Source organism: Camellia sinensis, chromosome 8, assembly GCF_055761805.1.
Source record: "Camellia sinensis isolate YWXY chromosome 8, ASM5576180v1, whole genome shotgun sequence".
Classification (NCBI taxonomy): domain Eukaryota; kingdom Viridiplantae; phylum Streptophyta; class Magnoliopsida; order Ericales; family Theaceae; genus Camellia; species Camellia sinensis.
In genome coordinates, this window is record NC_138968.1 from 3,220,992 (window position 1) to 3,230,953 (window position 9,962).

Consider the following 9,962-nt stretch of genomic DNA (forward strand, 5'->3'; position numbering starts at 1 on the left):
TAAATACGGCGTTTACTTACAGTTTCTCGCGCGTTACGTTTCGAAAATTCGAACACCTATACGGATTCTCCTGCACAGTGGCAGATATGTAAATACGGCGCTTACTTACAATTTCTCGCGCGTTACGGTTCGAACACTCGAACACCTATACAGATTCTCCTGCACAGTGGTAGATATGTAAATAAGGCGTTTACTTACAATTTGTCGCGCGTTACGGTTCGAACACTCGAACACCTATACGGATTCTGCTGCACAGTGGCAGATATGTAAATACGGTGTTTACTTTCAATTTCTCACGCGTTACGGTTCAAACACTCGAACACGTATACGGATTCTCCTGCACAATGGCAGATATGTAATATACGGCGTTTACATACAATTTCTCACGCCTTACGATTCGAGCACTCGAACACCAGTACGGATTCTCCTGCACAGTGGCAGATATGTAATTACGGCGTTTACTTACAATTTCTCACGCGTTACGGTTCGAACACCCGAACACCTAGACGGATTCCTCTGCATAGTGGCAGATATGTAAATACGACGTTTACTTACAGTTTCTCGCGCGTTATGTTTCGAAAATTCGAACACCTATACGGATTCTCCTGCACAGTTGCAGATATGTAAATACGGCGTTTACTTACAATTTCTCGCGCGTTACGGCTCGAACACTCGAACACCTATACGGATTCTCCTGCACAGTGGCAGATATGTAAATACGGCGTTTACTTACAATTTCTCGCGCGTTACGTTTCGAACACTCGAACACCTATACGGATTCTCCTGCACAGTGGCAGATATGTAAATACGGCGTTTACTTACAATTTCTCGCGCGTTACGTTTCGAACACTCGAACACCTATACGGATTCTCCTGTACAGTGGCAGATATGTAAATATGGGGTTTACTTACAATTTCTTGCGCGTTACGTTTCGAACACTCGAACACCAATACGGATTCTCCTGCACAGTGGCAGATATGTAAATACGGCGTTTACTTACAATTTCTCGCGCGTTACGTTTCGCACACTCGAACAGGTGTACGGATTCTCCTGCACAGTGGCAGATATGTAAATACGGCGTTTACTTACAATTTCTCACGCGTTACGTTTCGAACACTCGAACACCTATACGGATTCTGCTGTACAGTGGCAGATATGTAAATACGGCGTTTACTTACAATTTCTTGCGCGTTACGTTTCGAACACTCGAACACCTATACGGATTCTCCTGCACAGTGGCAGATATGTAAATACGGCGTTTACTTACAATTTCTCGCGCGTTACGTTTCGCACAATCGAACAGGTGTACAGATTCTCCTACACAGTAGCAGATATGTAAATACGACGTTTACTTACAATTTCTCACGCGTTACGTTTCGAACACTCGAACACCTATACGGATTCTCCTGCACAGTGGCTGATATGTAAATACGGCGTTTACTTACAATTTCTAGCGCGTTACGTTTCGAACACTCGAACACCTATACGGATTCTCTTGCACAGTGGCAGATATGTAAATACGGCGTTTACTTACAATTTCTCGCGCGTTACGTTTCGAACACTCGAACACCTATACGGATTCTCCTGTACACTGGCAGATATGTAAATACGGTGTTTACTTACAATTTCTTGCGCGTTACGTTTCGAACACTCGAACACCTATACAGATTCTCCTGCACAATGGCAGATATGTAAATACGGCGTTTACTTACAATTTCTCACGCCTTACGATTCGAGCACTCGAACACCAATACGGATTCTCCTGCACAGTGGCAGATATGTAATTACGGCGTTTACTTACAATTTCTCACGCGTTACGGTTCGAACACCCGAACACCTAGACGGATTCCCCTGCACAGTGGCAGATATGTAAATACAGCGTTTACTTACAGTTTCTCGCGCGTTACGTTTCTAAAATTCGAACACCTATACGGATTCTCCTGGACAGTTGCAGATATGTAAATACGGCGTTTACTTACAATTTCTCGCGCGTTACGGCTCGAACACTCGAACACCTATACGGATTCTCCTGCACAGTGGCAGATATGTAAATACAGCGTTTACTTACAATTTCTCGTGCGTTACGTTTCGAACACTCGAACACCTATACGGATTCTCCTGCACAGTGGCAGATATGTAAATACGGCGTTTACTTATAATTTCTCGCGCGTTACATTTCGAACACTCGAACACCTATACGGATTCCCCTGTACAGTGGCAGATATGTAAATACGGCGTTTACTTACAATTTCTTGCGCGTTACGTTTCGAACACTCGAACACCTAGACGGATTCCCCTGCACAGTGGCAGATATGTAAATATGGCGTTTACTTACAGTTTCTCGCGCGTTACGTTTCGAACACCCGAACACCTAGACGGATTCCCCTGCCCAGTGGCAGATATGTAAATACGGCGTTTACTTACAGTTTCTCGCGCGTTACGTTTCGAAAATTCGAACACCTATACGGATTCTCCTGCACAGTTGCAGATATGTAAATACGGCGTTTACTTACAGTTTCTCGCGCGTTACGTTTCGAAAATTCGAACACCTATACGGATTCTCCTGCACAGTGGCAGATATGTAAATACGGCGTTTACTTATAATTTCTCGCGCGCTACGGTTCGAACACTCGAACACCTATACGGATTCTGCTGCACAGTGGCAGATATGTAAATATGGTGTTTACTTACAATTTCTCCCGCGTTACGTATCAAACACTCGAACACGTATACGGATTCTCTTGCACAATGGCAGATATGTAAATACGGCGTTTACTTACAATTTCTCACGCCTTACGATTCGAGCACTCGAACACCTAGACGGATTCCCCTGCACAGTGGCAGATATGTAAATACGGCGTTTACTTACAGTTTCTCGCGCGTTACGTTTCGAAAATTCGAACACCTATACGGATTCTCCTGCACAGTTGCAGATATGTAAATACGGCGTTTACTTACAATTTCTCGCGCGTTACGGCTCGAACACTCGAACACCTATACGGATTCTCCTGTACAGTGGCAGATATGTAAATATGGTGTTTACTTACAATTTCTTGCGCGTTACGTTTCGAACACTCGAACACCTATACGGATTCTCCTGCACAGTGGCAGATATGTAAATACGGCGTTTACTTACAATTTCTCGCGCGTTACGTTTCGCACACTCGAACAGGTTTAAGGATTCTCCTGCACAGTGGCAGATATGTAAATACGGCGTTTACTTACAATTTCTCACGCGTTACGTTTCGAACACTCGAACACCTATACGGATTCTCCTGTACAGTGGCAGATATGTAAATACGGCGTTTACTTACAATTTCTTGCGCGTTACGTTTCGAACACTCGAACACCAATACGGATTCTCCTGCACAGTGGCAGATATGTAAATACGGCGTTTACTTACAATTTCTCGCGCGTTACGTTTCGCACACTCGAACAGGTGTACGGATTCTCCTGCACAGTGGCAGATATGTAAATACGGCGTTTACTTACAATTTCTCACGCGTTACGTTTCGAACACTCGAACACCTATACGGATTCTGCTGTACAGTGGCAGATATGTAAATACGGCGTTTACTTACAATTTCTTGCGCGTTACGTTTCGAACACTCGAACACCTATACGGATTCTCCTGCACAGTGGCAGATATGTAAATACGGCGTTTACTTACAATTTCTCGCGCGTTACGTTTCGCACAATCGAACAGGTGTACAGATTCTCCTACACAGTAGCAGATATGTAAATACGACGTTTACTTACAATTTCTCACGCGTTACGTTTCGAACACTCGAACACCTATACGGATTCTCCTCCACAGTGGCTGATATGTAAATACGGCGTTTACTTACAATTTCTAGCGCGTTACGTTTCGAACACTCGAACACCTATACGGATTCTCCTGCACAGTGGCAGATATGTAAATACGGCGTTTACTTACAATTTCTCGCGCGTTACGTTTCGAACACTCGAACACCTATACGGATTCTCCTGTACACTGGCAGATATGTAAATACGGCGTGTACTTACAATTTCTTGCGCGTTACGTTTCGAACACTCGAACACCTATACAGATTCTCCTGCACAATGGCAGATATGTAAATACGGCGTTTACTTACAATTTCTCACGCCTTACGATTTGAGCACTCGAACACCAATACGGATTCTCCTGCACAGTGGCAGATATGTAATTACGGCGTTTACTTACAATTTCTCACGCGTTACGGTTCGAACACCCGAACACCTAGACGGATTCCCCTGCACAGTGGCAGATATGTAAATACGGCGTTTACTTACAGTTTCTCGCGCGTTACGTTTCTAAAATTCGAACACCTATACGGATTCTCCTGGACAGTTGCAGATATGTAAATACGGCGTTTACTTACAATTTCTCGCGCGTTACGGCTCGAACACTCGAACACCTATACGGATTCTCCTGCACAGTGGCAGATATGTAAATACAGCGTTTACTTACAATTTCTCGCGCGTTACGTTTCGAACACTCGAACACCTATACGGATTCTCCTGCACAGTGGCAGATATGTAAATACGGCGTTTACTTATAATTTCTCGCGCGTTACATTTCGAACACTCGAACACCTATACGGATTCTCCTGTACAGTGGCAGATATGTAAATACGGCGTTTACTTACAATTTCTTGCGCGTTACGTTTCGAACACTCGAACACCTAGACGGATTCCCCTGCACAGTGGCAGATATGTAAATACGGCGTTTACTTACAGTTTCTCGCGCGTTACGTTTCGAACACCCGAACACCTAGACGGATTCCCCTGCACAGTGGCAGATATGTAAATACGGCGTTTACTTACAGTTTCTCGCGCGATACGTTTCGAAAATTCGAACACCTATACGGATTCTCCTGCACAGTTGCAGATATGTAAATACGGCGTTTACTTACAGTTTCTCGCGCGTTACGTTTCGAAAATTCGAACACCTATACGGATTCTCCTGCACAGTGGCAGATATGTAAATACGGCGTTTACTTATAATTTCTCGCGCGCTACGGTTCGAACACTCGAACACCTATACGGATTCTCCTGCACAGTTGCAGATATGTAAATACGGCGTTTACTTACAGTTTCTCGCGCGTTACGTTTCGAAAATTCGAACACCTATACGGATTCTCCTGCACAGTTGCAGATATGTAAATACGGCGTTTACTTACAATTTCTCGCGCGTTACGGCTCGAACACTCGAACACCTATACGGATTCTCCTGTACAGTGGCAGATATGTAAATATGGTGTTTACTTACAATTTCTTGCGCGTTACGTTTCGAACACTCGAACACCTATACGGATTCTCCTGCACAGTGGCAGATATGTAAATACGGCGTTTACTTACAATTTCTCGCGCGTTACGTTTCGCACACTCGAACAGGTTTAAGGATTCTCCTGCACAGTGGCAGATATGTAAATACGGCGTTTACTTACAATTTCTCACGCGTTACGTTTCGAACACTCGAACACCTATACGGATTCTCCTGTACAGTGGCAGATATGTAAATACGGCGTTTACTTACAATTTCTTGCGCGTTACGTTTCGAACACTCGAACACCTATACGGATTCTCCTGCACAGTGGCAGATATGTAAATACGGCGTTTACTTACAATTTCTCGCGCGTTACGTTTCGCACAATCGAACAGGTGTACGGATTCTCCTGCACAGTGCCAGATATGTAAATACGGCGTTTACTTACAATTTCTCACGCGTTACGTTTCGAACACTCGAACACCTATACGGATTCTCCTGCACAGTGGCTGATATGTAAATACGGCGTTTACTTACAATTTCTCGCGCGTTATGTTTCGAACACTCGAACACCTATATGGATTCTCCTGCACAGTGGCAGATATGTAAATACGGCGTTTACTTACAGTTTCTCGCGCGTTACGTTTCTAAAATTCGAACACCTATACGGATTCTCCTGGACAGTTGCAGATATGTAAATACGGCGTTTGCTTACAATTTCTCGCGCGTTACGGCTCGAACACTCGAACACCTATACGGATTCTCCTGCACAGTGGCAGATATGTAAATACGGCGTTTACTTACAATTTCTCGCGCGTTACGTTTCGAACACTCGAACACCTATACGGATTCTCCTGCACAGTGGCAGATATGTAAATACGGCGTTTACTTACAATTTCACGCGCGTTACATTTCGAACACTCGAACACCTATACGGATTCTCCTGTACAGTGGCAGATATGTAAATACGGCGTTTACTTACAATTTCTTGTGCGTTACGTTTCGAACACTCGAACACCTAGACGGATTCCCCTGCACAGTGGCAGATATGTAAATACGGCGTTTACTTACAGTTTCTCGCGCGTTACGTTTCGAACACTCGAACACCTATACGGATTCTCCTGTACAGTGGCAGATATGTAAATACGGCGTTTACTTACAATTTCTTGCGCGTTATGTTTCGAACACTCGAAGACCTATACGGATTCTGCTGTACAGTGGCAGATATGTAAATACGGCGTTTACTTACAATTTCTCGCGCGTTACGTTTCGCACACTCGAACAGGTGTACGGATTCTCCTGCACAGTGGCAGATATGTAAATACGGCGTTTACTTACAATTTCTCGCGCGCTATGGTTCGAACACTCGAACACCTATACGGATTCTGCTGCACAGTGGCAGATATGTAAATATGGTGTTTACTTACAATTTCTCACGCGTTAAGTATCAAACACTCGAACACGTATACGGATTCTCCTGCACAATGGCAGATATGTAAATACGGCGTTTACTTACAATTTCTCACGCCATACGATTCGAGCACTCGAACACCTAGACGGATTCCCCTGCACAGTGGCAGATATGTAAATACGGCGTTTACTTACAGTTTCTCGCGCGTTACGTTTCGAAAATTCGAACACCTATACGGATTCTCCTGCACAGTTGCAGATATGTAAATACGGCGTTTACTTACAATTTCTCGCGCGTTACGGCTCGAACACTCGAACACCTATACGGATTATCCTGTACAGTGGCAGATATGTAAATATGGCGTTTACTTACAATTTCTTGCGCGTTACGTTTCGAACACTCGAACACCTATACGGATTCTCCTGCACAGTGGCAGATATGTAAATGCGGCGTATACTTACAATTTCTCGCGCGTTACGTTTCGCACACTCGAACAGGTGTACGGATTCTCCTGCACAGTGGCAGATATGTAAATACGGCGTTTACTTGCAATTTCTCACGCGTTACGTTTCGAACACTCGAACACCTATACGGATTCTCCTGTACAGTGGCAGATATGTAAATACGGCGTTTACTTACAATTTCTTGCGCGTTACGTTTCGAACACTCGAACACCTATACGGATTCTCCTGCACAGTGGCAGATCTGTAAATACGGCGTTTACTTACAATTTCTCGCGCGTTACGTTTCGTACAATCGAACAGGTGTACGGATTCTCCTGCACAGTGCCAGATATGTAAATACAGCGTTTACTTATAATTTCTCACGCGTTACGTTTCGAACACTCGAACACCTATACGGATTCTCCTGCACAGTGGCTGATATGTAAATACGGCGTTTACTTACAATTTCTCGCGCGTTACGTTTCGAACACTCGAACACCTATATGGATTCTCCTGCACAGTGGCAGATATGTAAATACGGCGTTTACTTACAATTTCTCGCGCGTTACGTTTCGAACACTCGAACACCTATACGGATTCTCCTGTACACTGGCAGATATGTAAGTACGGCGTTTACTTACAATTTCTTGCGCGTTACGTTTCGAACACTCGAACACCTATACAGATTCTCCTGCACAATGGCAGATATGTAAATACGGCGTTTACTTACAATTTCTCGCGCGTTACGGCTCGAACACTCGAACACCTATACGGATTCTCCTGTACAGTGGCAGATATGTAAATATGGTGTTTACTTACAATTTCTTGCGCGTTACGTTTCGAACACTCGAACACCTATACGGATTCTCCTGCACAGTGGCAGATATGTAAATACGGCGTTTACTTACAATTTCTCGCGCGTTACGTTTCGCACACTCGAACAGGTGTACGGATTCTCCTGCACAGTGGCAGATATGTAAATACGGCGTTTACTTACAATTTCTCACGCGTTACGTTTCGAACACTCGAACACCTATACGGATTCTCCTGTACAGTGGCAGATATGTAAATACGGCGTTTACTTACAATTTCTTGCGCGTTACGTTTCGAACACTCGAACACCTATACGGATTCTCCTGCACAGTGGCAGATATGTAAATACGGCGTTTACTTACAATTTCTCGCGCGTTACGTTTCGCACAATCGAACAGGTGTACGGATTCTCCTGCACAGTGCCAGATATGTAAATACGGCGTTTACTTACAATTTCTCACGCGTTACGTTTCGAACACTCGAACACCTATACGGATTCTCCTGCACAGTGGCTGATATGTAAATACGGCGTTTACTTACAATTTCTCGCGCGTTACGTTTCGAACACTCGAACACCTATATGGATTCTCCTGCACAGTGGCAGATATGTAAATACGGCGTTTACTTACAGTTTCTCGCGCGTTACGTTTCTAAAATTCGAACACCTATACGGATTCTCCTGGACAGTTGCAGATATGTAAATACGGCGTTTACTTACAATTTCTCGCGCGTTACGGCTCAAACACTCGAACACCTATACGGATTCTCCTGCACAGTGGCAGATATGTAAATACAGCGTTTACTTACAATTTCTCGCGCGTTACGTTTCGAACACTCGAACACCAATACGGATTCTCCTGCACAGTGGCAGATATGTAAATACGGCGTTTACTTACAATTTCTCGCGCGTTACATTTCGAACACTCGAACACCTATACGGATTCTCCTGTACAGTGGCAGATATGTAAATACGGCGTTTACTTACAATTTCTTGCGCGTTACGTTTCGAACACTCGAACACCTAGACGGATTCCCCTGCACAGTGGCTAATACGTAAATACGGCGTTTACTTACAGTTTCTCGCGCGTTACGTTTCGAACACTCGAACACCTATACGGATTCTCCTGTACAGTGGCAGATATGTAAATACGGCGTTTACTTACAATTTCTTGCGCGTTATGTTTCGAACACTCGAAGACCTATACGGATTCTCCTGCACAGTGGCAGATATGTAAATACGGCGTTTACTTACAATTTCTCGCGCGTTACGTTTCGCACACTCGAACAGGTGTACGGATTCTCCTGTACAGTGGCAGATATGTAAATACGGCGTTTACTTACAATTTCTCGCGCGCTACGGTTCGAACACTCGAACACCTATACGGATTCTGCTGCACAGTGGCAGATATGTAAATATGGTGTTTACTTACAATTTCTCACGCGTTACGTATCAAACACTCGAACACGTATACGGATTCTCCTGCACAATGGCTGATATGTAAATACGGCGTTTACTTACAATTTCTCACGCCATACGATTCGAGCACTCGAACACCTAGACGGATTCCCCTGCACAGTGGCAGATATGTAAATACGGCGTTTACTTATAGTTTCTCGCGCGTTACGTTTCGAAAATTCGAACACCAATACGGATTCTCCTGCACAGTTGCAGATACGTAAATACGGCGTTTACTTACAATTTCTCGCGCGTTACGGCTTGAACACTCGAACACCTATACGGATTATCCTGTACAGTGGCAGATATGTAAATATGGCGTTTACTTACAATTTCTTGCGCGTTACGTTTCGAACACTCGAACACCTATACGGATTCTCCTGCACAGTGGCAGATATGTAAATACGGCGTTTACTTACAATTTCTCGCGCGTTACGTTTCGCACACTCGAACAGGTGTACGGATTCTCCTGCACAGTGGCAGATATGTAAATACGGCGTTTACTTGCAATTTCTCACGCGTTACGTTTCGAACACTCGAACACCTATACGGATTCTCCTGTACAGTGGC